The following is a 9,196-nucleotide window of genomic DNA, read 5'->3' on the forward strand; positions in this document are numbered from 1 at the left end:
TGATGTCAAGTGTGTTTGGCCAGAGTGTCGTGTATTGATGGCGGACAAAAACAAACAAGCTTTTTTTTCGGTTTGGGTGTACTTGACTGAAAGTCAAGGTTGTAGGAGTAAAAGCAACCTGCAGACAGACTGCAACAATACAGCCCTTCTAGCCAAGAGTTGGTGAAAAAAACACCCTAAAAATGTTTGAGTAGTTGGTGAACTTAGCAGGAGGTTGTGTTTGGTAGTAAAAGTTCACACATAAATATAATGGGTGAAGAATTTCTGTTGAATTCAGTGAGTTTTATTTGATGCTATGAAACGTTGCATGTTGTTCATGTCTCTGGTCCAAAGGAATCACATTTCTCTTTCAACACCTTTTTAAAATTTTTATCTTGTCCATATGGTATTTTTATATATACTGGAACCCACATCTTGAGGAAAACCGTAGATAACCTTGTATCCTCAAAAACACACATTCAGACTGCTGGGGTTTCAAACATATCAAACCTAAGGAAGCAATCCCGGGGTTTCCGTATCGTTGTGGTTCTTCAGAATCAGTTTCCGGTTCCAACATGTGTGGCTGAATTACTCCAACATTACAACGTGCCATTCTATAATGTAGAGTAGATTTAGTGTTTTAGCAGAGTGGTAGGTGTGCTTGAGTTACTTCTATTTTAAGGCAGGAAGGGATTCATCTTCATGGTGAAAAACTTCTAAATACGTTGACCCGGAGATGAGTTTGAAGGGTTTTATTTAGTCATCGGAGAGGAACTTTAAATTGGACATTGGGGGAAAAAAATGAAATCAATTCATAATCATCTATTCAGATTCAAAATTTACTGCAACACAGGCCTTATGTTGGTGTTTAGCTCTCCTGAAAATGCACCTGATCCTCTCTCTAGATACAAAGCTAGGCTGTTGTTGTTGTGCTTTCTGTTTCCTGTAGTTTTTGTTTAGTCCTCTTTGGATGTACCTCTGGCTCCAAAGCTACACATTTCTAACCAGAAGTTTCTGGCCTTAACAACCTCCCCGGTGTTTGTTGCTCTTGTTTGCAATGTTGGTCTGATTTGCTATCATTTTCGCGTGAGGCCGACGTCGGCCCTTCCTGAGCCTGGTTCTGCCGGACGGTTTCTTCTTCCCACTGCTGCCAAAGAGCTGCTTAAAGGGATCTGTTAGGTTTCTTTTCATATCATTATAAATATAAAGGGTTTAGTATGTGAAGTGCATTGCATTAGTCTTGCTTCAGTTCATTTAGTGTTACTTATAAAATCTGACTGACAGCAAATGGCCTAAATCCTCACACAGAACAAAACGGTGGTATCAGATCATGCGTTGAACAAGGTTCGTCAGTTAACTCTTCAACCCTCCTGCCACCAAGAAACACTTTCTTTGTTGACCTTTACTTGTCAATTCATCAGAACAGAGTGTAAGGGCATGTTAGGGTCACCCTGTGTCCCAGTGGAGGAGGAAGGGGGGTCCTCTTCGGTCAACAAGATCAAAACAGCTGAGAGGTGTAATCTCATGAGACGGGAGCTGTTTGAGTGGATTCCTGATGCCACAAGGTCAGCGAGAGATCATAACGCACCACTCGACCTCCTGCCTTTCTGTTGAGACTAGAGGAAGAGTCGGGAGGTTGTAGGAGTAAAACTAAAATGGTAAGTTGTGCCTGCTCTGATTTCACAGCTCTCCTCAGACTCTGACCTCTCAGGCATCACTGTTGAAGTTATTACTGTGTTCAGAGAGTGGTGCAATGCAGTCATTTTTTTTGTTTTGCTTCTCTACAGTTGAGAACTCTAGAAGTGTGCTGTCAACACATCCAGGCATACTTGACACCAGCATGTGTGTGTAACGGCGCGTTTGAAGCAGCATCTCTTCCTCTTAACTCCAGATATCACAAACTGCTTTCTGATTGGCTTTAATTCTCATGATTTTTACACCATAGGAAAATAAATCTCCATTTATGTGAGCAACACGATGAAGTCAGTTAAACAGATTCTAAAATAAAGCTGGATTTAAAGTCTGAAACTCATCACAAATAATCCAGAGTATCTAAGTTGTTTGTGTAGTGACTTGATCTGAGACGCCGTGTTTCCATTTTACGATAATTTCAGGGCTCGCGGCGTCCACGAGTGTCTTCAAGTGCTGCAGTGACCACTCAAAGCTTTTAGAGCACGAGGGACAGAAATCCGAAGCGCTCCTTTGAGGGTCACAGCATCTAATCATGCCAAACACAGCTGATGCAATGGTCTTAATGACAGAGTATCACGTACATTTATTAGGCCGCGTCTATGATGAGGTCATTTTGCTTCATCAAACCGCTCTTCTGCCTGCAATTATTTTTTTTTGAAGAAGTATTTTCCAGCCCGACTGTCCGACTACTTCTTGCCCCCACCGTTCCCAGGAAACACCAAAAAGAATAGCCGCAATGAAACTGATTGAAGAGCAGTTAATTAAAAGTGATAGCGTGTGACACGCGCCCCGAGGTGTCATGTGATATGACAGCAAAAATAATTGAATGCCTCCAATACCGCGGCTCTAGATTAAATATTAACTCATATTCATTGTGACCCGAACACGACGGCTGTAACCAGATCACAGTGATTTGTAAAAGCAGTAACGTGATCCCGACACCGCGGCTGTTGCCTGAGGTGCCGAAGGAAGACTCGCACAAGGAACAAAAAAAATTCAGACTGGATTTTGAATGCTTCTGTTTGATGCACTACAGGAATGCTCAGGCAGGGAAAATGTATAAAATAATGTGCATGTCTGTGTCAAAGCTGCAAAATGAGGTGTTGAGCTGCCCTTTATGCAGGTGAGTCCACAGGTGCTTCTAGTCAGTGATCAACGGCTTGATTACACACACATGAAGCCACTTACCGGCAGGTCAGCTCACACCAAACACATCAGAGTAATATAATTCACTGCATTAACACATTCCCATACACTTATTAATATATACATGCCAATGCTAGCTGCTACACTGGGACAAACTGTAAAAATTAGAGTCACAGAAAGCAGCTCGTATCTGATCCAAGGTAAATATATGTCTCCGCGTTGACTTTGGAGTAAAGTTTGATCACCACCACGATGATGGGAATCATTATGTCAACGCCACAGAAAAACCAAATCAGAACTAGAATGAGCGCCATCTGCAAAATGTTCCCCAGCAGCCAACTTAGGATCAGATCGCTCTTCTGTTCACTGATTCTGAACCTCCTGGCTTTGCCCACATACTGGATGCCACATTGGGTACATGCAAGAAAAAAGAAGAGGATTATTAGAGCAGCATGTTATCAGTTTTTTGATTTTGTGTTTATTTTTGGTCCTGAAGCTGTTGATGTTTTTACAGTTACAGCAGAAAGAAGGGAAGGAACCTGTGGCTTTGGGAAGACGCCTGAACGGGCATCGATGGATTTACTCAAGTACAATCTGATGTTTTTCATTTTATACTTTCCTATATTTATTCAACAGCTTTAGTTATTTTACGGATGAAGATTCTACACAATGGATTCGAGGAGATTCACTAGAACGCAACTGGACTTCTCTTTTAGGTTCTTGGAGATGTTTCACCTCTCACCCAAGAGGCTTCTTCAGTTCTACAATGAGCTTTTTTGTGGTAGTTTCAAACCTTTTAAGACCTCTGACGTCTTACAAAACACAGTTGCTAACTGCTCCAACAAATAAGGATTTCTCCCACTAAACATCTCACATGATTTCACTTCAATCAATGTCCAAATGTCCCCATATTTCACCATAATTGAAAAATTAGTGGGAAAAAAAATCCAAAAACCGTAAACAGATTTGTGTATTAGGACTTTTCTTTGTTCCCTTTGAAGACCTCCCAGTTCTGTTCCTGTATATAAACTGTATTGTGGTTGTCTTTAAAGCAGCTCCACCTGCAGCAGCTACAACATGCTGTTTATTGATTAACCATCTCATGATTCCATCCATCAGAGGAACCAATCCAGTACTTTTGCTTACATACATTTTGCTGTGTAATTTTACTTCAGTTCAAGTTTTCATGCAGGATTTGGCTTGTAATGGAGAATAATGGACTCATTTTAGGATTTGATCACATCTTTCATTTCATAACACAGCTGATGGGTGGAAATCTTTCCGTCTATGAATGTACCAGTGTCTCCCAAACATTCTTTGCTTTACTGTTGTTCCTAAAACACACGCCTAAGCCGTTATAATTAATATTTTGATATTAACATTGGATCATATTATTACATACTCCATTTGTAGGGTTAAACCCTCAGAGAATTACCTCGATTCCCTTCAGCTTTACATAGTCTGGTTGTTATTCCAGTCCTGGCCACCCTCATGCTGTTTTTTTTAAGTACAAAAAAAGGCACTTAGTAGCAACGAGAAAGGAGGAAACTCTGGAGTGAAATGTCATTTAATTGGATCTTTTTCTTGCTTGTTTGCGGACTACAAGTTATTTTATTAAACGGAGATAATTAGCTGACCAGATAGTCTCGTAAAGATCTATCCGCAGCAAACAGATGGCGACATGAGGCGTTCAATATGCAGAAATTAACTGATGAGTTCTCCGTCAACTGTTCAAAGTTAGTTTTGCCCAAAAGCTGAGGGCCTCATCTTGCGTCTGTTTATTAGAAGCCATATGCTGCAGTGCAAAAACGCTAAACGGAGACGGTTTGAATCGCATCAGATGTCGCGACTGTGAATATATCCATACACGCTGTGCACGCCGTGATTTTTATTGTCTCAAAATCACACCTCTTGGCGCACATTTAGAATTCCCAGCTCCAGTCTACATATGTAGTTAATGACGCAACATGTATGAAGAATAATCATGTGACTTTCTCCATGACAATATCACACTTTTTGTTCTGTGTTGCTGGCTGTAACAGCAATGTGCTCTGGCATTGAAAATCAGCTTGTATAGTGTTCTTGACAAGTTTACTGACCACTATTGTTCAGGTAATAGCTGCATAAATGCTACAGAGTCTGTGGGTGGTACGTATGGAGCCTATAAAAGGAGGACGAAATGAACTGCAGGGAAAAGAAGAGACTTAAAAAGTAGTGTGGAAAAGGCGTAAAAATGAAGAGAGAGCGGAAGAAAGCGAGAGGGGGGTAAAGGGCGAGAGAGAGAGACGGAGTCATGAAAAAAACATTGATCATCGGACTGGGTTGTGCTCGGCCTGCTTTGTGCGAGACAAATGGTGGCGTGGTGTCAGTATCCAGAGCAGTATATATATGGTGTGTCTCCCCGTCTATCTGGGCCTGTCATGCTCCCCTGCTTCCAATGCATGACAATTATCCTGCTCCAGACTGTGCGGACAATAAAAAACAAGGCTCCATGAAATGACACCCTGCCAGCCGTTTTAGCGCGAAAAAACTCAACAAGTACTTTGTACCCGCAAAACTTCTCGTGATGTTTAAGGGTTCCTGGTAATTTAGTGTTGGAGCAGCTGTGAGGTATGGGAACCGTACATTATCCGTGTGCATATTATCCCCCTTTTGTCTCGAAGATCAATCAAAACTGCGTAACCGCCGCCGTGCTCTGTTAATAGTCTGCCAGGTTTAAAGCTGCTGAGAAAGTGATTTCAAGTTTTAGGGGTCTTCTTAGAGTTCAAGCTGGATTTCCCTGCTGAGAAAATGCAATGCCTTCAGTCAAATGAATGTTTTTACTTGTCAGAATGAATGTAATTACAGCAGGGAATGGTTCTACTGCGCTGACAAGAAAAACTAAAACATCAATCAGAACCACTAATATTGACCTGCAGTCAATAATCAGTGTTGGGACAAACGCTCGTCTGATTGGATGTGTCGCTGTGCCGCTAGATCTGGGTGTTGGTTTTAACCATCAATTCAAATCAGCAAGTTGCAAACCGTCAATAAAGAATAAATGAAGTATGTGCTTTTTTTTTTGCTAGCGTAAATTCAAAAGATTGCGAACCTAACAAATGGCTGCGCATTAGCCATTTAAGATGATTAGACAGATATGAGTCAACCAAACTAATGTTGCTTATTCATTAAACCAGGTTAGGTTCTGGTTGTGTTTGTCTTTATGGATACAGTTAATCAAAGCATTTTCCCATTAAAAAACAAGCCAATAAAACAAATTGTGTTCGGTTTGACTCTGCAAGTCCAAATTGGTGGTACAACATGTGTCTTCTGTGTTCATTTAATCCACATATATTGTCATTAAATCCCAAGTATGTTAGATTTCTGACTCTAAGTAAAGCAAGAGCTGGCAGATTGATTTTATAAATATTGTAAGAATATGGTCAAAAACAACGTGAAAAAAAAGACTCTTGAATAATTGTAACCTTGCCCCAAATTAATTTGAATTTCAAGAAGTGAATTTGAATTTTAGAAAACTGAACATGAAACTGAATTCAGGGTTCGTCTAATGAATTCTGTTTCAAATGATGTCATTTAATAGTTCTGGCCGAGCAATTTAAATTCAAGCAATGTGATTTAAATTCAGTTTCAATTTCAGTTAAATTTAACTTCAAATTATGTAATTTAGTTATTTGATACAATTATTAAGAGCGTACATTTGAAATTATATAAACATATTTCTGCCCATACAGACATGCATCACAGGACCCTGAATCACTGTTGCAAGAAGTGAATCTGAATTTTAAAAAACTAAATATGGAAGTAAATTCAATTTCAATTATTTAATTCAAATTCCATTTTTAATACACTTATTTAGATTTCCATCCATCCATTATCTATACACCGCTTAATCCTCACTAGGGTCATGGGGGGCTGGAGTCTATCCCAGCTGACTTAGGGTGAAGGCAGGGGACACCCTGGACAGGTCGCCAGTCTATCACAGGGCTACACTTAGAGACAGACAACCAAGTACACTCACATTCATACCTACGGACAATTTAGAATCACCAATTAACCTCAACATGTTTTTGGACTTTGTGGGAGGAAGCTGGAGAACCTGGAGAGAACCCACGCTGCACGGGGAGAACATGCAAACTCCACGCCGAAAGATTCTGGGTGTCGTCACTGGGATGTGAACCGGTGACCTTCTTGCTGAGAAGCAGCGATGCTAACCAGCGCTCCACCTTGCAGCCCCTTATTTAGATTTAACATTTGAAATTCAAATTATTTAAATCAAATTCAGATCCTAGTGGAGCATTTTCCCGCCCAGACGTGTTCCGTACACTGCTAGAATCCAAGGTACAATCCTGATTGAAGCAAGGAAAAAAAACTTACTACACCTGAGCCACACCTACTTTAAATCAGTAACAACAGACCTACAGAAGTATTCAAAGCTTTATCCTGATCCTGTGAGACCTATTATAGGTTTTTGGGGGAAACCATTCTGAGGTTCCTAAATCCCCACCAGCTACCATCTCCATGTAAAAGCAATCGATCCTGAATGTGTCCGACTGCCAAATATAAAATGTAGCATCTCAAAAAAAAAACCTTGTCCAATTATCTCCTGCATGGTCCCTAATATGGATTTATGTCTGTGGTCAGAAGCTTTCGTGTCCGTTCGGCGGCGTCACAGGTCATAAACCTCCAGTGTCACACGAGGTCAGACGAACGTTGAGATCACCTCCGAACACATTCTGTCCACGCTTCGTATTCGTCATCATCCAGCAACACAATGACTACATGCTAATAGTATGTTTAGCTTTTGTCTTTGCAGCTTAATTAGTTGAATAAATAACTGGAGAACAGCGTCTGACAACCATAACTCCTCAAACTGTGAAAGAATTTGGTCGTCTCGCGATTAGAAAACGCATGTCTAAGCTTCAAAGGCTGCATAGCGGGGAGCGAGGAACGAGATATCGAATCTTCATCCAATATAAAAACAGAAGAACGTAACAAATGCATTATTTAACATGTTTTTCTGCTTCACTTTATCAGATTTAATGTTTTCTCCACTTTTAAACTCGGAGCCCCCCCATTCATTCTGCTAATTGGCCAAATAAAAGCCGTAAAAGGAAATTTAAGTGGCGACATAAGTTTCAATTACTGATTCCAATTATCTGAAATTGGATTCACCTCACAAACAACGATAAAAGAAAATAACACGTGCGCATGCAGAGGAACACCACGGGGACCAGATAACCTTAAGAATGAAAGTGATTATTACCAAAAATTTAATTATACAAATCAATTTGTATGCAATTATGATATCCTTACACCAATTAAACGACACAGTGGGATTCAGAAGGTGGGGCAGGTTTCTTATTTGATAAACTATAGCTGCGGATGCCACTGCAGAGCTGCAAACGGCAGGACGGTGGAGGACTTAATGTCTAAATGTGTTTCAGAAAAATGGAAAAAGTACACTTAATTGCATTCTTGTGATAAGCTGGTTATCTTATTGTGGCACAAAGACGAGAAACAGGCAGCCGGCTAATCTTTATGCTAAGCTAATCTAGCTGGCTTCTGGTGATGGCTTCATATTTAAAATAAGAGCATCATTTCATGGAATTCTCAGCACATGTGATATTATTGAATATTGCCTTTAAGAGCAGCGTCTCTGAGCTAACTACTGTGTGTGATACTCCATTAGAAAGCCCGTTTCAAACACACCTGATTGAGAGATATAAGCTGATTCTATTGGATATACATCCCCTCCGTATAATGACCCGTAATGCTAAATTATGTAGCAAAGTAAAGTGCACACGCGTACTTCAAAAGGCACTGAAATGAATAATGAACAGTGATTTTTAATAACAGGTTCCTCTGATGTATTCCGTTGAATAATTTCCAGTGTTTTTATCTCAGGTTAATCTTTAAAAGCCGGGCTTTTTGCACTAAAATGTGGAAATTTGGCAGAAAATTTAGTGCATTTATTAACCTACTAATTATATGAAAATGCATTACATATTTTAACAGCACTTAGAATATTCATTCTTCCCCCAGCTGCATAATAGATGTTATTCTTGCACTAAAAAAAAGTGTCGGAGTGAACGACTGTGCCGCCGTCTTGCTGATACATATTCAAACCGATGCGTGCTTTACATATACGCAGTAAACAGGAAATCTGCAGCACTAGAGGCGAAGACACCTCCGTGTTCACACGCACTTACTGATCAATAGCACAGCTGTGTTGCAGGTCTAGCAGGTCTGAAGGTAACCTTGTTTGAGGATTCAGCTAAGAAGCTGCAGAGGCTGATGGAGATTTGTGTTTTTGTTTCGCTACCTCCTTGTAGAGGGGACCTGTTGACCCCTCTGCTCAGCTGCTGATTATCTTTTCACT

This window comes from Stegastes partitus, unplaced genomic scaffold (assembly GCF_000690725.1).
Source record: "Stegastes partitus isolate 25-593 unplaced genomic scaffold, Stegastes_partitus-1.0.2 Scaffold137, whole genome shotgun sequence".
Lineage (NCBI taxonomy): Eukaryota > Metazoa > Chordata > Actinopteri > Pomacentridae > Stegastes > Stegastes partitus.